This window comes from Pleurodeles waltl, chromosome 9 (genome assembly GCF_031143425.1).
Source record: "Pleurodeles waltl isolate 20211129_DDA chromosome 9, aPleWal1.hap1.20221129, whole genome shotgun sequence".
NCBI lineage: Eukaryota > Metazoa > Chordata > Amphibia > Caudata > Salamandridae > Pleurodeles > Pleurodeles waltl.
Genome location: NC_090448.1, coordinates 548,920,658 through 548,943,454, shown reverse-complemented (window position 1 = coordinate 548,943,454; position 22,797 = coordinate 548,920,658).

The following is a 22,797-nucleotide window of genomic DNA, read 5'->3' as shown; positions in this document are numbered from 1 at the left end:
GGTTAACTCTGTGGGTAAGGTGTAACTACTGGGCATTGCAAGATGTGTAGACTAATGGTACCTTCAGAAATGAGGTATTATGCAGGAATTCAGGAATACTGCACCCTATTCCTCTAATTCCCAGTTTCAATACACACTTTCACCCAGTCATTCAGCTATTATAATTGGCTGAAATGTCTGGGCCAAATGTCCTAGCTCCCTGGAGTTACCATGGATCTTGTAAACCCAATTAGGCTGGTAACTGCTGTTATTAGCCCCATATGGATTGCTTTGGGACTTGCAATGAGACCCTCAGAGATTTGTCTTGCTGGAATTTCTTTGATCTCCAGGCAGCAGTGAAACTAAAAATGCACTGTGCATGTATGTGGGTTCTTGCTCACACCTCAGAATGACTATACTTTCCTTGTAAGACCATGCAAAGTATGGTGGTGTATCTAACCCTACGTGTCTCCTGCTTGTGAACGTGTCCTTTGCTTTTGCATCAAAATGGCAACACTAAACAGTGTTAACCAGCACCTTAGCAGCAGCTGTGGTGATGTTTGTTACACCTCTGCATGATACCATAATTTTAATTCATTAGCTTGTGTATTGCTTTTCAGAAGGCCTTTTTTTGAAAAATAAATAGTTTTAGAATTTGTTGCACAGTCTAATAAATTAAAATGTTCCAGTTTGGGTGGGGCAGTAAAAAGTAAACATAGCTCATTAGCACCCGTTTTCCTTTTGTTCCTGGCACTACCTTTACATCTCAGGGGTTACAAGGGGAGTGCCAGGGGTCGCAAAGCTCAAGCTAGGGATAGAAGCTGCTGTCACTGGTGACCTTTATTGACATCCATGGAAAGTCTTCCTGACCTCACAGTAGTCTCCCATATTGCTTTGTCATCTCTAGTTTGGATTCATAAATAAGTGCTAAAAATCAACTAAAATCTTATGAGGTTAAAGGAAATCCTGCCCAAAAGTAGCTCAATCCATAATCCCATCACGTAAAGGCCTGACTTGCAAGGGTGGGATTTCCAGTTGTAGGAAAACTGGAGCATTGTTTTAGCAACATGAAGTCTCAGGGCATACCTTTTGTGCTAATAAAATATTTTACTGAAGACTGCAGACTGAGGCCACAAGAATTTCTCCTGCTGGAGTGGAGGTTCTGTTTTTCTTCCCCCTTTCAGTATATCTATTCAAGAAGCTGCCACAATTTTAAAAATCATTCTCTGAAGTTTTTAGAGCGTCACTCCTACAACTTCTCACACCGGATTAATAAAGTGTCACTCAAAGGCCCGGATTATGTATTGAGTTGAGCAGGTTTCCTGTGTGGAATTCTCACCACTCAAGCATGAGTAGACTGTTGTTCCCGCACCCAGATGCTGGGACAACAGACCGCATTTTACCAGATGGAAAATCCTGCTAGTAAACCTGTGCTAGCGCGCCTGGTCCTTAGTAAGTAAACTTACAAGGGGATGGGTATAGGTCGATGAACCTTTTGATTCGCATGGAGTATCCTAGCTATGTAGTAATCAATGACCATTAATAATCAAATACATAGATCAATAACCATTAAGCAAATCATAAATCAACCATTAATAGCGTCCAAATTTCATGAATGACCACAACTCAATATACGTTTTAGCAATTTTATTTCCCTACTGGTTACAATACTAAGTCATGAGGTTAATTCAAACTTTATTCAATCAACTCAAAATTAATTCATTAGTGACCACCAATAATATAATCTAATCAGATGAATATGTCAACATCAGTAGCAGAGTTCAGCAACTCAGTCCGTCAATCATTGTCACTATATATGTCAACATCTCAGAATAGGAAACCTTACCTGACCCAGATTAGCATTAGCATGTGAGACTTCATGCGAAAACAGTTTAGAACGTAAATTTGCAAAACATCTAGCTAAGAGAAAAACTACTTAGATAGTGCACTTGGTACCTAGAAAGAAAAGGCACATAAAGTCAATCAGTCACATTGTCATAGCTACCTATCAATGGTATGGATCAGCAACAAAGTCAGTCTTCGTCTCCAGGTCATCAGTCATCAGTCGATCAGCATCTCATCAGGCTCTCAAGAGCTTGAGCCCAATGACAGAATCTTGAATCTCTTGTCCCCCAATATCACATTAATTTCAGAATAATGTCTCTCTTCCGACATCTGCCCCTACCTCTCCCCTTCTGTCATGTCATTATATCAAAGTCACCCAGACTATCCCCCAATTTTCAATTGGTCAGTTAATCTCCAGTTATGACTCTACCCTCTATTTCGGTTCTTCAAATCTATGAATTACACAGTTCTCAGGGTGTCGATTGGTTCACTGTACGATTTCCTCATCATCCGGCTCATCAGGTATGGAGAATGTTGCATCTTCTTCTCCAGTCAGTGTCTTTATTGTTCGAGTCCTGGGAAAGTACATCAGTCTGCTTTACACCGATTTTGATACATACTCTAGTTTCATCATCTCCTGTCCGTCAGTTGATTGCATAAAATTCTAGCTAGGCAACTTTATTAAACAACAAGCAGTTCAGGGTCAGTTCAGCACATTAGCTTCTCTACATTGCCTTATTATTCAGCTTCTGCATGAGGCCTGGCAAAACTAGGCCACAACTTCGGCTAGGTTAGCTCTACAGTATAATGCAAAACATACCTTATATATCTCAATATGACATATTACTACATCATCATTACGCATTTTCAACATTTCACATATTTTCTAGTCATTTTCAATATAATTTGTGAATCTTGGTGACCACTCTCCGTGGGCACATTTTTAAATGTGCACATTAACTTTCCATGTTATTTATTTCTAGAATTCTTATTATTCAAAATTCATAAACACTCATTAATATTTCTAATTAACAAATCTGCTTCAGTACCTGCATTAAGAAAGAACTGCAAATTGTGGGGGGGGAGGATGTAATGGTCTCCCACCAGCCAACATCTTACTTTCTTCCCTCCTACTGTTCCCATCACTTCACTATCCCAGACTGAAGCCCCTCCACATATTTACCAGCTGCTCAGGGCCAGTGTTAATTGTGTGTGTTAAACCCCTCTGAATATGAAATACTACTTGGAATTATGCAGAGTAATTCCTGGAATACACAATTACTCCCCATTCCAGGGCTTTAACGCATAATTGCATGGGATTGGTGGGGTGTTACCTGGATGCTGGAATTTACGGGCGCAGAGTTTGTGCTCTTCCAATATCATGCAACTCTGAGTTGGAGCGGAAGTGTCATAAATAAGGCATACTATAAGAAAGCTGAGATCTAGGAACACTGGGAAGCGTGGCAGGCCATTCTAGAAACACACAAAAATCCACAGCCTGCAGGCAAGCAGACTTGCACTTGGTGGAGGCTGGGGCTTGGAATCCTCAAAAGGTATTGCTAGGTAGCAACTTAGGTGCCTGAAACATTTAAATGTTTTAACTTTGCTCTGTGCCCAGCTTCCTATGGAAGCAGCTATTATAAAGAGAGAGAAACATGAAATGCCTGTTTCTCTATTCCTGTTGCTTTCTTTGCAGCATCTGAAGCCAGAGGTCACAAAGGAAGTGCCAGTGATCACAGGGGGCAAGACCTGTGAACCCCTAAATGATGTCCATGGCGACAAGCCTAAGAAGGCTTTTAAATGTACCCTCACAGGCTTTTTGTGCAGCTTGAAACTTGAGCAGAAACCTTATAAGGCCTCACCCTGTCACCCTTGGGGAGTGTTTGGGTATAATCAAGGAGTTCCAGAGGAAATAATCTTAACAACTGTCTGCTTCTTTGTTCACATGCATTTTCATCCTTTGCTGGAATCAAATGCGTCACCGAGGTCGACTGACCATTTGACCCAGAAAGAAGTGTGGTGAACCATAAACCAAATTTACATTACTGCAAACGATTTAGACACCATGACCAATGTGGCCATGGAAATAAAGCTCCAATGTGAATAAAGTTTCAAAGCTTTATTACAACCACAAAATTAGCATTATAAAGACAGTGCACAAAACCAAATTGTAAATATATATGATCACCATAGTTTGCCCAATGCACAGAAATAAATTAAATCAAATTAGTTTTACCACAATTAGGCATTCAAGAAGAATCACACATATCATTAATGAAATTATCTGAGATACAGAATCATATCTTAGGACAGATTGTATTAACATTGATCAAATTCAATGAAGCAGAGTATGCACATTTGGTCTGGGCACAGGTTGTCCCAAAAATTAAACGAATTAGAAAATGCATGTGTGTGGAGGGGGCAAACACATGTGGGCAAAATGCAAAAGAAGACAAGAATAATTTTGACAAATATATATCAGGATACAGAAAACTAACTAGAAATATAAAAAGACTGAATTTCACAATGATAGAGTCTATGATAGAAAAAGGGACATGTTGATGGGCAATGGGTATTCAGCTGAGAGAGGTATACCTCTCCAAGGGAACAGCATTCAACAGCTCTTCATCAACAGAGCATCGGGACCAGCAGGGGATCTGCATGCCTCAGGAGCCATCAGGGGAACTGCAGAGAATTGTTCAAAGTTCCAAAATCCTTTGGTATTTCAAATCTCATAAAACATTCCATTTGGTCCATTAATATCACTTCAGATCACACTAGAGGGGCATCATCCAATAGAATAATTTGACAACTTCACTTTGCAACAGTTCGTTTAATTCCCAGGCTCTGACTTGGGATTAGATCACGTCCGTGTGAATCCAGTTTGAAACAAATTATGCTAGTGTAGTCCACATTCCTGTACTATTTAACATTTTAAGGACAAATGTATTCTTCTTTCACAGGTAGATAATAGATTTTTTGCAAATTGGACTTTGCTTCTCATGCGAATGGAACCTGAAAAGAAAGTTTCACATTATGGAAAAATAATTGCAATACTTTTTACATGACTGCAAATAATACGAACTCTGTAGGCCTTGATACACAAGAAATCTAAATGCATTATAGTTTATTTATTGCAAATTAATAAAGCATGTAAAATATGAACCCGTAAACTTATCATTGTTAATAATTGATTAATAAAACAATACATTTTGCTTCAAACGAAAACTTTGTCAGTCATAATAGTAAATATGACAGAGAAGTGCATTTCTCTCTTTCTGCTAGACTCCTTAAACTAATAAATCCACTTTAAATATTTAATATACAAATGTGTTTAAATACGTGATTAAACTAGCGTCTAAATTATTTTTTGACACTATTTTGAATAACATGTTAATCAACAAGGTAGGCAGAATTGTGACCATGACAAAAATTAAAACATTAGCATACTTTATATACCTGTCAGTGCAGCTTTCTACAGTTAGGATGTTGAACATGAGACATAAATTGTCTCCTTCTGCTGAAGCGTGTCACTAAAAGCTTTACTAAAATTTACCCTTCAACATTGGCAAGTTCTGAAACAAAGGCACAGATTTCCAAAAAGCCAATGACTCGCAAAGAACACAGAAAGCTGGGAACAACCAAGATAACGTCTGAGGCTAAAACTGGACCCCAAGGACTGCAATAGGAAGGACACTCTGGAGACTAAGCAACAGAGGTGTTCTTTTCTTACCAACATATTATATGATTCTTCACATACCAGGAATGTTCCTAATGTAGAACTAACACATATATGTGGGCGATAGTTTGCTGTGCACCCTTTGAAGCAAGCTCTATCTATCTATCTATCTATCTATCTATCTATCTATCTATCTATCTATCTATCTATCTATCTATCTATCTTTATATATATATATATACATATATTTATATATATTACATACTGGCTGTTGCCAGTAGCTAGTTATAGTTAGGACCTACTTTCTATAGAAAAAGCAGTTTTTGCTTGCCTAAATCTTTGGCGCCGCTTGACGAATCTTCACAAACTTTTCCCCAAAAATTCATCAGTCATGTGAGCTGAAAATTTTGGGATGATCCGCCAAGTGGGGGCCGAGATAAAGAGGGGGTGAAATTTAGAGCTTTTCCAATGTTAATTCCCATAGGAAAAATTGAACAGCAATAGTGCAAAAACCACTGGTCGGAATTACACCAAATTTGGCAGAAAGGAGTTCTTGGTTGACAAAGATCCCTTTTTGTTATCTGGGGTAAATCTGTTCAGTGGTTTTTGAGAAATTTAAGAAAATTCAAATTTTATATAGAGGAACGCAAAGGATTCGCGACCCCTACCGATCTCGTGCAGAGATCTGATTGGCTGATAACACTTCAACAACAGAAGTGTTGTCTGCCACCTTGGGACTTGGCTGAAGCCAAGTCACAGAAAAAAATATAAAAAAACAATCTGACCCCTTAGCTCTGGTGGTGGGGGTCCCAAAGGGATCCCCCCACCCACGGGTAAAAAGCATTTGAAATTTTTTTTACGGTTGGATCAGCGGCGGTGATCTGCCGTAAAAAAAAATTAATAAAATGAAGGGCAGTCTCCTGTGCTTCCTTATTATAAAGCACCCAGGGGGGCCAAGTCATGTGGGCATTTTGTTAGCAATGCGGGGTGGGGGCTTCTTGGTTCCCTCCTGCTGCCCCCAGGGACCGCCACCTCCTCTGGGCTTATATTGTTTATGCGGAGGGCCATGTGACCCCCTGCTGCTCTAGGGACCGCCACCTCCCCAGGGCTGTTATGGTATGGGGGGCCCGGCCTCCTCCCACTGCCCTGGGGACCACTCCCTCCCCAGGGCGTTTAACAAATGATATGTGGGGGCCTGTGGGCCCCTCCCCAGGGACCACCAACCTCAGGGTCAAATTTTTTTTTTTAAATGGGGTCCCTATGGGACCCAAAGCACCGGGGACCACCACGCCCCTGAGGCAAACACAAAAGATTTGAAAGGGGGTCCATTTCAAGTAACTATAACTCGCGCCCTTGCCGTGCACTGCTAATTACACCACAAATTGCGGCACCCATGACATCTTTGATAACATCCTTGATAATATCAATGTAATATTTGCAGTACATTTTTTGATTTTTGAGGAAAAAACTGTGCATGGTGGGGGCGCCAATTATAGTTACCTTAGGACACGAGTTATAGTTACTTGAGATAACTATAATTGCTGAATTTCTATGGTTTTGTGCGCTTGAAATGTGAACCTAACTATAACGTCCCTCTAACCTTTGTTTTCTTTCAGTGATTTTCTATTTTTTTTTAAATCTATTTCCTAACTATAACATCCCTGTAACCTTTGTTTTTTTCAGTGTATATGTGAGTGTGTGTATATATAAATATATATATATATATATATATATATATATATATATATCGTTGTATATAAGATGCCCTCTGATCTAATAGGACATTTAGGCCTTCCTTATGTGAGTGGCGGCAAATGGCGCCTACGGCCATGGCAACGGCCGCCAACATAGCTTCACCGTGGCTACCGTCCGTCCATGCTATTATAACCGTAGCCGGAATTCCGCCAGAAGGCTGCTGAAATTCCAGCGACGGTCATGGCGGCGGACGGTGGTAAGGTGGCGCTGCTGCCAGCACCAGCGCCACGCCAGCAAAACACCGCCTACCATATCATGTTCCATGATATGACCTGGTGGTGTTTTGCAGGCGGACGCTGCTGCTGGCTGCAGCGACACATCCCGTCTCCTGCTGGAGGACCCCCTGCAAGCAGGTAAGTTGGGTTCTCCGACAGGAGAGGGGCATGGGGGGTGCTGTGTGCATATGTGTGTGTGTGTGTGTGTGACTTTGTATGAATGTGTGCATGTGTATGTAATGCGTGTGTGCTTGAGTGCGTGTGTACGTGCATGTTGTGTTGTGTGTTTGCATGTGTGCCTGGATGTATGTTTGTGAGTTTTGCAGTGAGTCTGTATGTATGCATGCATGCGTCGGTGAATGTGTGTATGCGTGTGTGTATGGGTGTGTATGGATGTGTATATATGTGGGGAGGGGGTTCGGGAGGAGGAGTGGGGTGGCAGAGGACTCTGGGGAGGGGGGAGGGGGGAGGGGGCGGGGGCAACGTCTATCAGTGCGTGGGAACAAATTCCCTGGCACTGATAGTGCCTACCGCCATGGTTTCCATGGCAGTACAGAAACCACAGAAACCATGGCGGTGGGCAGGGTCATAATGCCATGGGCGGCCTAGTGACGGCCACCGGGCTGGAGACTGTAGTCTCCAGCCCGGCAGTCGTTACCGCTGTGGCGGTCGGGGTGTTGATTTGGCAGTTTGGCTTTGGCCAAACCCCCAATGTCATAATAGTGGAAGTAGGTACCGCCAGCCTGTTGGCGGTAATACCTCCACCATAGCACTGACTGCCGGGGTCGTAATAACCCCCTTAGTCCTCTTGCTGGTCTTGGGATGGTGGGAAGAATGCTCTACACCCCGGGAGTCTCGGGTGGGTGGTAGGATCCAAGGGTGTGGGGGTCCCTTATTGGTTGGGCAGCTCGTGGGAGGGGGTTAAGGAGTAATCATGGGATAACGGTTACCAGTCAGAGGTGCCATTTTAGATATCATGCACCAGTTGTCAGGATCAGTGAAATCTGGTAGGTAATTTTATTGACAGTGTTTGTCACAGTGGACGGTTCCCAGTTTTGGGTTTGTTCCCCCTACTCGAGGCTTGGATAGATGTGGTTGGCTCTCAAAACAAATTGGTCTGGCATGCACTGCATGGAGAGTGGATCTGCTTCTAGATGGGGACCTGGGGAAGCTGGAGCATGAGCGAGTGTGCAGGCAGTGGGGCTAGGGAGTGGCAGCAGCTGTACTGGCCTGCGCTTCACTAGCACGCAAGGTCTTGAGAGGGTCCAAGGGCTCCATGGAAGGGACACTGAACAAGGTGATGTGCTGCACCGCAGGAGAGGGCTCAGGCTTGATGGGGCTGTCAGTGGTCCTGGCACACTTCCCAGCGCTGGGACGGGAGGAAGAGGACTGACGAGCAAGCAGCAAGGACTGGGCTGGGCTACCGGTCACAGTGCTGCAAGCCGTGCCGGGGTCGCTAAATGTATGCAGAGGGACTTGGGCACGGGCAAAGGGGGGCTAGTCAGCCTTCACACGCTCTCTCACCTGAGAAGCAGGAGGAGCTGCCAGAGGCAGGAATGCTGGTGCTGGCCCAGGCACTGAAGAGGGAATGCCTACAGGTAGAGGGGTGGAAACGGATCAGGCGGACCAGCAAGCTTGATGCAAGAAGACTCTGGCATTGGGGGGACAAGGCTGGCCCTACCAGAGATGGGAGTGGGGAGCAGGCTCCAAGTGGGGACTTCTGTGAGGAGTGACATATTTGGGGGCAGTGACTTGTCAGGAATGGTGGCAACCCAAATTGGTCAAGGGGGCAGTTTGGCAACCGGGGAGTCTAGCTCCCAAGGGGGAGGGGGGAATGGGGACAGGTTTCAGGTGGCGTGAGTGTATTAGGTGGCAAGGGTGGGTGGTGAGGGTTTTGGGGCTGGTGGTCCAGGGTGATGGGTTTGGTGTCTTGACCCATCGTTTATGGTGTCCGGCTAGCAGGTCAGGGACAGTTTTCCCAGGGCCAGGTGTTTCAGGCAGGGCATGCAATGAATGTGGCGGCACTGCAGTCAGTAAGGTCTGGTATGGCCTGGCAACCCCAGCCTGAAGTCAGAGCCTGAGTCTGTACTACTGGCTCTGGGACGGGGTTGGTCCGGGCGACAACTCAGCAAGGTATAGGATTTGGCCCACCTTGCAGCACTTCAACCCTTCACAGAACCTTTATGAGACACAGTTTGGAGATGGTGGAGTGGTTGACAGTGAGGTGCCTAGCACCAGTGTGGAAGGACCTTTTTTGGATTGGCCTCTGGGCAATCTGAGAATCTCCCCGATTGGGTGTCCCCAAGAAGGAACCGGGTGAATTTAGACTGATTCATCACCTGTCTTGGCCTGAAGGGCAGCCAATCAGTAATTTCATCCCTGTGGCATATATTAGGGTGCATTATGCTTCAGTGGACACGGTGGTCCATTTACTGAATGCATATGGATGGGGAGTGTGGATGGCAAAATCCGACATGAAGTCGGCATTTTGACTTTTGCCAATCCATCCTGCGATTTGAGTTGCTGGGGATTCAGTTTGGGTGAAAATATTTCTTTGACAAAGCATTGCTGATGGGCTATTCAATTACTTGTTCACTGTTTGAAGCTTTCAGTTTCTCCCTGCAAAAGATGTTTGTTCTTGAGGCAGGGAGAGATCTCGGGACCCACTATTTGGATGACTTCTTTATAGCAGGGCGAAGGATTCTACAGACTGTCAAAGGAGTTTGGATTTGTTTCAGGAGCTGATGCAGGATGTTGGGGTCCCTTTGGCTCCGGAATAGACAGTTGGACCGGTGAGGGAGGATTTGTGCTGTGGGAACTTTTCTTGGCGGAGAGTAGCAGTGTTCCCACGCCAGGATAGGGAGAGGAAATGGAGTCATCTTTAATGTTGTTCTCTGATGCAGCAGAAGAGCATGGTCTTGACATCTTCTGGCAAGGCAGTTGGTGTGCGGAACAGTGGTTTGAGCCCTAGAAGTGGGGGCAGGAGTTTTGCTTTACTTGAATTCTTCCCACTGGTGGTGGTGGTCTGTTTATGGGGGAAACACTTTGCGAATAAACAGGTACTTTTCAACGTGGATAACACGGCAGTAGTCAATATTCTAAATCGCCAGTCATCACAGGATCCGAGAGTGTGGCAGTTGTTGCATGTGTTTGTGCTGGAATGCTTTGGAATGAATGTCACAAATAAAGCGCATCATGTGGAAGGAGCGGTCAATGATATTGCGGATGCCTTTTCTCATTTTCAGTGGCCATGGTTCCATGGACTTGCACCACAGGCTGGTGAGGTGAAGATGGAAATGCTGTCCCATCTGTGGGCAGTCGGCGATAATGTGTGAGGCAGCTGCTTTTGGGCTCATTGTCGGTTTCCACCCGCAAATTACACAGGCTCACTGGGGAGTAGTTTCTACGATCATGGGCAGCGTGGCGTGGTGGAGAGGATGGTGGGCTGGCTCAGTGCATCAGTGTGGTAACTTTCATCTTGTCTTTGATGGACCGGGGGCTGTTGGCTGTAACCATTCCAGGTAAGTTGGCAGGGGTGGCGTTCTATGGAAAGTTGCTGTGGGGGTAGGAGCCGTCAGTGGGGAAATGGGGAGGAGGATGTCGGAGGGATGGACCAGGGAGAGGGGCAAAGAATGCAGAGTAAGGCGTCTGCTCACGTTGGACATTTTGAGGAGGGTTATCACAGCCCTTCCACAGGTTTGTAGGGACGAAGGGGAGGTGCTTCACTTCGTAGTAATCATGGTCTGGTTATTTTTTGGTGCCTTTTGCGTGGCAGAAGTGGTGGGGTCCAAGGTTCAGGCAGGAATCAGATGGCGAGAAGCACACGTATTGGACAACATGGTTCAGGTGTAGATCCCCAGGCTCAAAATGGATCAGTCGGGCAGGGCTGTATGCATAACTTTGAAGGCATACCCGGATGCAAGGGTTTGCCTTCGCGCTTGGTGGTCAACCTTATTCGGTTGTGGGGTCGGTTCAGGGGAGGTTTTTCTCCATGCAGAGGGGTCAAATTTTTCCCTGGCTCATGTGAAGAAAAATTAATAATTAAAAAATAAAACTTACCTGAATTCCCAGCTGCCGACACCACCACCGCGCAGCTCCTCTCTCCTTTGCCGCAGGCACAGCCTCCCAGCCTGCCCTGCGGCCAATCTAAACGCTGCTGTCATGCTGCTGGCATGGTTGGAGTGCCCAGCTTGGGCACTGCTGGGCAGACTAGGAGAGTCTGCCTACTCTCTCCAACCCGGCACTGTGTGGCCGGGTTGGACAGAGCTTACTGCGTATGTATGTTTGGCCGGCCTGAAATGGCCGGCCAAACTTACATGCGTACTGAGGAGGAGTGCTCCCCCTATGTGCTCGTCATGGCCCGTGGCTGCAGCTGCTGGCGGGGGAGGGGGGCGACGCTCCAAACCCAAACGGAGGAGCCGCTGGATTGCCAGATATGATGGTCCAGTTAAAATGGTTTGGAAAAGGTGGCATGCACAGGCACAAGTTGCTACCCAAACTAAATTCCCTTGTGAGGGGTAAGCCTTGTCCAGTTATCTTGTGCCTGCACCTTGGAGAAAATGATTTGGTCCAACTAAAGGGTTTGGCTCTATTATAGACAATAAAGAGAGATGTACTCGAGACTATGGCAGTATGGGCTAGTACTATAGTGATCCTAAATGAATTCATGCAGGAGGAACTGGCGAGGGTGGTAAAACCGAGGGCAATTGATAGAACCTGCAGGAATGGGAACAGGGAACTGAGGAAGTTCTGCAGGACAGAAGGGTTCTTTTTCTTGGAGCACAGTGATATCTTCAGGGATGATGAGGTTCATCTTTCAATCTTAGGGTGGAGCTGTATGTCATGCAATTGAGAAATGTGTTGGTGAACTTGCTGGACTTACCTACGGGTATATAGGCGGGCCTCCGAGATTTTCTGGTGGCGGTTGTACATACGTTTAATGAGTTATCTCAACAGAAACTTTATCAGAACAGTTGAAATTTTGGGAGGGGAGGAGCAGAAAATTTGAGGAACACAATAAAATCAACAATAATTTTGAATACACTAAGTCTGGGCGCAGAAATTTGAGTGGCGAGGGTGGTGTCTGGATGGTTGCCTGTTTTTGGTTGTGAAGGGCTACTCTGCGGAGGGGGAGGTAGGTTGGACAGTTATTGAGATGTATAGTGAGGCTGGGATAATATTATGATGTAAGGCGTTAGAGACACGTTTTTGAGATAATGATTGCGCAGCTGTCCCATTAAAGCGGCCTTTTACACATTATTAGTAGTCTGTCGTTCTTGGATGCTTCATTCAGCCCGATTCTATGTCTGTGCTTGTCCCGGTTTTCCATTCTGAAAATCTGTTCACCCTATGCAAGGGTGTGTGCTTTGACGCATGGCAGTTAAAAGTGCTAGGGAAGAGAAAAACAAGCCATATCTTAGTAGGTATGGCACATTTCTCTCTCTCTCTTTAATGCAAGACAGCACAGTAACTTTGGTTGGTATGCATCTTTCTGTCAAATGTTAGTACATTTGGGCCCGTGAATATCCTGTGCTTTTTGGCAGCATTCCCGAACTGCACCAGCCTTGTGTAGCAATGCCCTCTCTTAGTCTGTCGTTTGTTTTCGTTCCATCACCTCTCTGCTGCTGCCTTTTGTCCTTGCCCGTTTATATCAGTTTTCTTTTCTCCCTCTGGGCGACACTTCACCCTAGATAAGACGCCATGACATGACAAGAGCCGACATGTTGGAGAGTTGTAATGCTTTAGTCCTATGGGCATTTTATTATAGAAAAAGCATTGCTTCTTGTGGATTCTCTTCTCCGTTTAGAGTGATGCGTATGTTTTGACAATATATTAGTATATTTGAAAGATGCCAGATATATATTGAATTTCCCTCCAATTGAAAGAATCTTGGAAATGTGCCTAGTGAACGTCCAATAGAAATATATGAAATACAACATCATGTCAATCTTTAGCCTCCTTTTCAGAACAATATGTTAAATACAGAGGAGATACCCTAAAGCAGTAATAATATTATTGTGAGTCATTACGATAAATTGCAAGGATTTGCAGAAGAGCTGAGTAATGACTAGTAGTGATGGTAGAGTCCAGGTTTGCTCGATCGCTTTCGGCTCAAATTCAAATGGTACTTGGTCTCACAGTGGTCCATTTTGCTGGGCATTGCAGGTGAGCTAGGAGACCGAATCGGTGCACTAGCACGGGCCCTAGTGAAGGGCAGGAAAATTTGCCCCTGAGCCCTAGCTGAATACTAAAATCCGATAATAAACAACAATCAGGGTTCCCTGGGCCCCACAAGCCACTGGTCCCAGGTGCCACTCCACCTGCTGCACCATTGAAACTAGGCCGTGGACCAAAGTGATTTCCTGGTGTTTCTAGAATAAAAACCGAGAAAGGAGAAGAGAAAATTAAAGTATTCAGGGTCTCACAGGATAAGTAGTTACAATCATAATATCAGAAGTGAGCATAAAGATGTTAGGTTAGGTTCCTCATCTGGCTATGAAAGGCCTGGAAAACAGTCTGTGGAAGTACCATCTCCCACTTCTGTTCCGGCACTAGGTCGACATGTCGTTCCATATGGATATTTCAGCACCCTGATGTCTGAGACACATTGCTCTTTAGTGATATAGATTTAGAATCCCTTGTCTGTGATCTGACAGGGTTTGTTTGGCATAGTATCCACCTCCTGTTGCTTCCTCGTCTTTGAGCTGTGATCTGGACCTTTGCTGCCAGGGGATCATTGCCATCAGTGAATCTGTAACTTCTAAGGTTTAAAGCATACCTATGGCTCAAGACCAATTATTAGGCACACCATCGCAGACACCTTAAGACCATCTTCCTTCCAGAGGTGGTTGAGGCAGAGTTTAACAAAAAGAAAACTAGACATCCCTTCTTAAATTCATGATGGGCTGGGTAGCTCCGTTATTATCCGCCTCAGAGCAGGTGCATTCTTTGCAATTTTTTGAAGAAACATCCCAAGGGCCTTTGTTGCAGAGAGGTTGGGCACTTACATCTGGGACAAAAAGGGGGTTTTAAGGCTTACTTGTAAATAGGAAGGAAGTTATATGGCATCCTTCAGTTGGCCTTGACTCCTACTTTTCTGCTTTCTGTAGATCTCCATAGCTGTTTTTTACTGACCTCTGTGCCTGCTACACATTTCCCGACTGAATGTGCCTTTCAATAAAACCTGGAAACCATTGTGAATGTTAAATTATGGCGTTTCCCATCTTTATAAGTCGGGCACAAAATGCAATCAAATACCAAAGCTGGTCAAATGTTAAATCCCACATATTAATGTGCAGTGTAGATTTTGCCACTAACACGGAATCAAGCCACTCGCAGACAAATTCTGTGAGGGATCAGAAAAATAAAAGCAACTTTTCTCATGGGGCCCAAAACGTTGACTATGCGAGAGGAGACCCACACCCCATCAGAGAAGAAGGATAATTTATACACAGGGGTGAGAAGGTCCTTTGACGCCTTATGGTTAAAAGGCCTCTTTATTGCTTCCAGCGTGGACATGAAAGAGTACTCCTCAGGCACCAGGAAGTCCTCATGTGGTTGGCATCCGTAGTAGGCACCATGGTGCCCCTGGGAGTAGGAACTTTGTCGGGGGGAGTGGAGTATGACCGTGAAGGAACACTGCTGATATCATAGAGTTATGAAAATAGCTTTTTAATTGGCGTCACTGATTGAGGTTGCAGTGACTGCATTGTGCTGGACCTCGATGGTGGAACAGACCATTTCCCCAGACCACTACCTCAAATATCTGGGGCCAGATTTATCAAACTTTCACGCAAAGCAATGCAGCAAGACACCTTGCTGCGCTGCGTGAAGGGGAGAGGGCAGGTATGCACCATATTTAACATTACATGGTGCATGCCTGTCTTTTCTTTTCACTGGAGCACAATATGCTGCCTTGCTCCAAAGCAGACACCCTTGCTCCATAGTGTGAGGGTGCCTGCATTGCACGCATGATTGTTTTTGTGCAGGAAGGGTCACCTTCCTGCACAAAAACAATCCGGAGAGGCATTTTCCTCTTTTTACGTGTGCCCTGCAGAATACAGCACACATAGAAAGAGGAAGAAAAGAGGAGAAATAAAGATATTTCTCCTTGCTGCGGCTCCTCTGGGAAGTCGTAGCATTTTGACATATTCCCAAGTCTACTACTAATGATAAATATGGAATGTGCCAAAATCCATCAGTGGATATGTGGGAACACCCATGCTGCACCCATGGAACTCCTCCCTGGGGCAGTATAACGCAAGGCAACAACTAGTGCTGCCTTGAGTTGCTCCAGATTTACCAAGCACTGAAAGACCATGCAAGGTGGCAATGCGTTGCTTGGTAAATCTGACTTTTGTGTTGCGTTGCCCTTGTGTTATCTTGTGTGACGCAAGGGCAAATCAACACTATCCCTGGTCTGAGGAGTCAGTAATGTCCACGGCGTCGACCAAAACCATGCAGTAGCCATGGTCATGCTGGCCTTAAGGGGGTGGTTGCCCAGAGGAGGGTAACTTTTTGACCAAGTCAGCATGTAGATTGCATCGTACACAGTGACAGAGAAGAGATTGAGAGAGTCCAAAATGTGATGGTGTGGGCATTCAGCTTTCCCCACAGAGAATCTCTGAGATAAGGGCTCAGGGACCAAGAATGGGAGTAAGTGGCAGGAGGGAGATGTAACCTTCCAGAGTGAAACCAGTGGGTGAGGGATTATCTACTGTATCCGGAGAAGATCCTGAAAGTTGCATTGGAGAGGCATCTTCTAACCTTGAAGTGATGACTGTGCATGCAGACCCCTGCAGGGCACAGTTTGAGGGTACCATTCTTAAGGCTTTCGTCCATAAGCCAACTGAGAAAGTCGTGAACTGACAGGTAAGTGGTCAGCACTAGGTTACAGATCATGATCTGAAGCACCAGAGTCAGTCTGTGGCCACTAAAATACTGGAAATGAAGACTGAAGATGGGTGCCTGCAGAAGGATGCTGAAGTCCCCAAGGCTCGAAGCACTAAAAGACCTGAGCGGCTTCCACAGTTTTCTTTAGTGGACAGCATAAGAGTAGGAGTCTCTTCCCAGACTGGGAAGGTGTAAGGAATAGCCTGCATGACCATCAGGGAAGACGTTTGACCCTAGGTGGGCTAACTAGCTATTGGGTAGATGCACTGACCCCTACCTCTCAGAGTGGGTTACAGTTGCTTTCCAAGGGAGGTCACCTTAGGGACTGACCCCTGAGTGATTGCACCAAAATAGGCTGTCAGTTCTCCTATTAGCAAAAAGCAATGAATGCACAGTTCCAAAAAGAGCATGCAAATTATGTTTTCACCTCAGTCTAGGGGAGAACAAGTTACGGTTCCTGTGGGTGACCTAAGTCAGGAACAAGAGCCCTCACTCACCAATAGGTGACACGATCCATCATTTGGCTTTGCTCCTCGTCAGACCGGCACTGCAATGTCTGATGGGTCCCTCGTGGGGGCTCTTTGCGGGAGATCTCTTATAGAAAAATGCAGTGAATAAATGCAAGAATGTGGCGTTGGTGAGAGAACTGTTAAAATTGACTAAAAGGACCATGTAGTGAAGTGTTTAATAAGGATACGGGCCTCTGTCAAGATTAAAAACAAAAAAGGGAGAAGAAAGAATAATGTCAGTCTTACCCTATTCAGAAAATGAAGTCAAAAGTTGGAGAACCCTGAATTCTAGGGATCAACTATGTGTGAGGTAGGTTTGGAAATCCCTACACTGCCTAGATGAAAGAAGGTCAACATGTTTCTTGCTTAACTAGTCTAAAAAGATCTGTGTGCGATTCGTCAGGACCTAAGCTATAATAACACCTAATCCTCACAGCTGTAGTCAGTATTTTTCATGGAACAGGAACCCTCCTAAAATTACAGGATGGGCCCCAGCAGAAATTGCGGAGTGCCTACTTGATCTCATCAATACATTCATCAGCGAATTTGAGTGTAGATTGTGGCTGCGTCCGTACCTACCCCACTCCGCATAACCGGAAACGAGTAAGATGCAGTTGTGGAGCCTCGCCTAATGGCCGGGTGGGGATTTCTGAATACTGTCACTGGCATGAAAATGAGTACTGCGGGTACAGTTCCACTCAGTGCAGTGGCAAGTGGTGTGTCCCTCTCACTAAAAGCTGAGGCCACTCTCTGTAACTCCTCCTGCAGCATGCTAGTGTGTACTAAGTGGAGATTGGAAAAGAATGAGTTATAGGCACTGTGCCTAGTTCTAACATAAAGAAGTTAGTCATGAGATTTATGGTTTAACAACCAAAAAAAGACCGGGAACCTATTGAGATTGACCCCAGGAACTTGTAGGTAACTCTTAGAACGCCATGGGATGGAAATGAGGTATACCCAAGGCACTATATTTGCCATTAGCCTGTGCACGAATGGACAGCTGTGTCAACATCAGGACAGTGCGCTCTCTACGGGCGACGTAAATGCAAAAACCCAGTCCTTATTCAAAGTCATATTTCATGCATTGTGTTTCTATGCAGTATGTTAACCTTTTGCATGCAGAGCTTTTACCTTGAAAAGTCATTAATGCTGTTTGTAATTCATTGTTCATTTGCAAGGCTTGTTTGCAGGACTACAGGGTGTGGTCCTTTATTCTAAACATTTCTACAAGCCTTTCTTGCAGCATGGTTGGGTGTGGCTCGTGGGCGGGGCTTGGCTCTATATGAGGGAGCCAGCCCAGCTCCACGTGCTCACTATTCAGAGGTCCCGGTGCAGAGCAGCAGCATTTTCCAGAGCTCCTGTCCCGGAGGCCTATCCAGTCATTTCCAGGCCTGCCTCGTTTATTAGGTGATCTTCAAGCAGGGCAGTAAGGCGGAGGTTGGGTTAGGCCCTGACTCCATTTTCCAGTGACACTCGAGTTTTGAGCCTAAACTTAAAAAAATTACATGTGCTATTGTTTTCATGGCATTTGGTTCTTGATAAGCCCGCAATAATTTCTTGGCATTTGTATTGTGAATTCCGAATCGGCAACGGTGTGCGCGATTCAGTCCAGGCATTTACTTCTTGGCATTCAGATCGGCAGTGCGTGCAATCATTTCATGGTATTTGTATCGTGAATTCCGAATCGGCAACAGTGTGCGCGATTCGTTCCAGGCATTTACTTCTTGGTATTCAGATCCGCAGTGCGCGCAATCATTTCATGGCATTTGTATTGTGAATTCCGAATCGGCAACAGTGTGCACGATTCATTCCAGGTATTTACTTCTTGGCATGTCGATCGTCAGTGCGCGCGATCCTTGCATGGCATTTGATTCTTGATAATAGAATCGGCAACAGTGTGTGCAGTTCTTTCCCGGCATTAAACTCTTGAATAAGCAGATCGGCAGTGTGCGCGATCTTTTCATTGCAAGTGAATCTCGATGTTCGAATCGGCAACAAGGTGCGCGATTCATTCCTGGTGTTTAACTTTTGAAATACAGATCGGGAGATCTGTATTTCTAGACATTGAAATCTAGATGTGCAGTTTGATTAAGGTGCATAATATTCCCTGAGCATTTGAGTCTTCAAACTCTTAATCAGAGTGACATAACCGTGTTATTCGTGGTTCTAGTACAGTTCATTCATGCAGAGAAAAAAACATGTGCTCTTTGATTCTTGCTACAATGCAGAGATTATTCTAAGAAGTATTTGGAGAGAGTTTATTGTTCAAAATATAATATGTTAATTCTGGAATGTTCATAAGAAAATCTTGCATAACCTTTCTTGATTTCCAGGTACCCAGATTCTTGAGGCCTACTTATAGTGAAGCCTTAGGCCATTCATATTTTCAGCATAAGTGTTTATTTGAAACAAAACTTATTGAAAGTCATTGTGATTAATCTTGCAATTGTGTTGTTTAACTCTTGTTTCCACAGGTCTCCTTCCCTGCTGTTCCCAACCCAAAACTCATTCCCCCACTTTGCCATTTTTTAACTCTGTGCTATATAAGTAGTGGAGTTTGGAGCTTCCAAGAGGTGGACATGTTGGGAACATGCGCAAGCCCCGAGGATCTGGTCTCCTTGACAAGCTGTCAATTTTACCTGCTATGGTACAATGACTTATCCTTCTGATTGTGTAGTTTGCAGCTAAGGGGCTGGGTACTCTGTGTGTTTTGCTAGGTGTGTGATTGTGTTACTAGAGCCAGACGTGAGTATTAGGATGTCTGGAGGTAAAATCTGATGGATTATTTATGTTTTGTCATTTTAGCATTGAAACATACCAGGGAGCTTTTATCACATGTGTAGAAACCCCTCTTTTCACTTTGTTTCCACTGGAGTTTTTTTATTTTTGATGATCTGAATAGCCGGAAAATTCAAAACAGGCCATAACTGCATATGTTTTTCTTAAAACATTATGGGCCTGATCACAACTTTGGAGGACGGTGTTAAACCGTCCCAAAAGTGGCGGATATACCACCTACCGTATTACGAGTTCCATAGGATATAATGGACTCGTAATACGGTAGGTGGTATATCCGCCACTTTTGGGACGGTTTAACACCGTCCTCCAAAGTTAGAATCAGGCCCTAAATCATAGTTCAAAATGTATACTGAAAATGTCCTGTCCCATAAAATAAACTCAACAAAAGGTTACATGTAATTCCATATGTCAATGGAATATGATGATATGTGATACCTTCTGCAGCTGATGCAGGTAATTGCAAGCAAAAGTAGCAATTCCTAAAAAAAAGTCATAAAGCAATTTACAATAAGAATTTGAAGAAAAAACTCCTCTAGATGCATCTACATCTAATTCTAGTGCGTGTAAACTATTACCTATAGGACTTGGTGTCAAAGGGATAACACTAGGTTTCAGCCTAACATTTTGAAAGTTGTGGGTGCAGATAGTCCTACAAAAAGAATAATTTGTACTGCAATAATGACAAGCAATACTCCTAATAATACCTTTCTATATATACTTGTGCTATTAGTCTCCATAGATTCCCCAAAACAGACCATTGGGTGGAAAATAGCAGCAGCAGTCTTCGCTGTCCGGTTTAACCTGTGCAAATGGCAAAACAAAGTTCAACAAATGTGATGATGTTATGTACAAAATCTTCATGAGACTTCTTTAGCCCTACTCCATGTTCTTCTAAATGACACCCTTATGCTCCTTCAGCTGCCTCGGGCCTCAGTAATCTTAATTTTTTAACTAAGTTCGCTCACATGTCTCTAATGAGTACACAGTTCAGAAAAACAGCAATAACAAATCTGGTCAGCCTATTTAGTGGCAAAGTAATTTTATTACACATTCCAGCCACAATGTTCAGTTCAGGGAGGTTCGGTGGAATTTGCACCGTTATCCTCAATATCCCAAAATTCTCCCTCTGGGCATTAGTAGCCAAATATGTCCATTGTGGTGAGGAGTACCTGTGACAAGGTACTCTAGCTCTTTTTAAATTCCTTAATGCGGATCCTTCATCCTCACTGTCACTCATGCCAGAAACAACAATATCTTCTGGAATAGTTGGAGGTACATGTCCCTCACGCAAACAGAGTCTTTTTCTCTCTGCCTTCCTGGCCAGCAGTCTCCAGCTGCCTCTAGCATCCTCACAGCACTAGGCCCTTCGGCAGGGTCTGAATCTGAGTCATCCACCACCACAAGCTGAGACTCTCCTGTCTGAGTTTAAGCTGTTAACGTATTGAGCCCCCCCTTAGACTGAACATAGGCTGTTTTAGACTCTTCTTGCTCCCCGACAGCTTGCCTAACCTGCTCCCTCTGTCTATCGTCCACCACTGGCATTTCTGGGAGAGGTGGTGTCACATCATCAAGGGGACACTTAACTCTGCAAGCATGGGAGGCATGGATCCAGCTGGGGAGACTTCCACATTTAACATCAGTTGTTGTTACCAGAATAACATGGTAAGGTCCATGCCAAAGACTGTTCCAAACATGATTTCCTCACATGTTTCTTCACAGGACCCAGTCGCTGGGACAGAGGTCATGGCACTGCTCCTGATGTAGGGAAGCTGTGACTGCTCCGATCTGGTGAGACACAGATCACACCACGTCAGCCAATGCTTTGCAGTAATCAAGAATCATATAATCTGTAATATTCACAAGGGCATATGCAGACACAGCTGGCTGTTTCATTGCTCTGCCCATGATTATCTTATGGGGGACAGTCCTGTCCTCCAGTAGGAGCACTGTGAAGACTCATCAACACAGTGGGCAAAGTATCAGGCCACTTCAAAGATGTTGGAGCACTCACTTTAGCTAGCCTGGATTTCAGAGTGGCATTCACCTGTCCACTATCTCTTAAGCTGCAGGGCAATAGCTGTAATGTAGCCTCTGCTCTACTTGTAATGCTGCACACAACAGTTTTAGGACCTCATTGTTGAAATGGGTTTCTCGGTCTGACTCCAGAGAAGTCGGGAAACCAATACTAGGGATGAGTTCCCACAACAACAATTTGACTACTGTGAGACTGTCATTTCTTCTGGTTGGTTAAGCTTCGACCCAACATGAGAAGATGAACACGACCCCAAAGACGTATCTCAGCCCATTGCAAACAGGAATTTCTATGAAGTCCAACTACATCCTGTTGAAGGGGCCGCCTGATCTTCCTTTGTGGCTTAGTGTTAATGCAATTATTTTCCTTATGTTTATCTGTTGACACATAACACATCTGTGAAACAACCCTTTAGCCATCAGTATGAACCTGGGATTAAGCCATGTGTGCTGAAACAAACAAACCATAGCATCCCTTCCTACATGAGCAGGACCGTGGAAATGTCTAGGCATAGAGGGCAACAGACTATCTGATAGCACGTCTTCCATCTGCTGAAACACAGATGTTATCATCCCTTTTGACACAACCTGCTCTTACCCAACCTTGCTGTTCTGCCTCTGACCCTTCTTCTTGCATACTCTTAACTTCTTCCCAGGTATCAGCTGTGGTTAGCAAAAGGTTGTACTCAGTACCATATTTGGTCTCATTTGAATATTCACCATTGAATGTACAAGCTCTATAAGCACAATATTTTGCAACGTCATCTGCATATTTGTTACCTGTTGTCACATAGTCATTTCCACTGCAGTGTGCAGATTATTTTACAATCGCAATTCTTGGTAGGTGTTAGAAATGGGGTCTCTAATTGGCAGTCGGCTTGCACCCTGTCCAAGTAGGATAAGGGAGATACTCGCTCAGATAACCCCTGCTCACCCCCCTTGGTAGCTTGGCACAAGCAGTCAGGTTTTTCTCAGAAGCAATGTGTAAAGCATTTCCACATAACTCACAGTAACACAGTAAAAACACTGCAAAAGGACACCACACCAGTTTTAGAAAAATATTTATCTATATAAAACAAGGCCAAACACGATA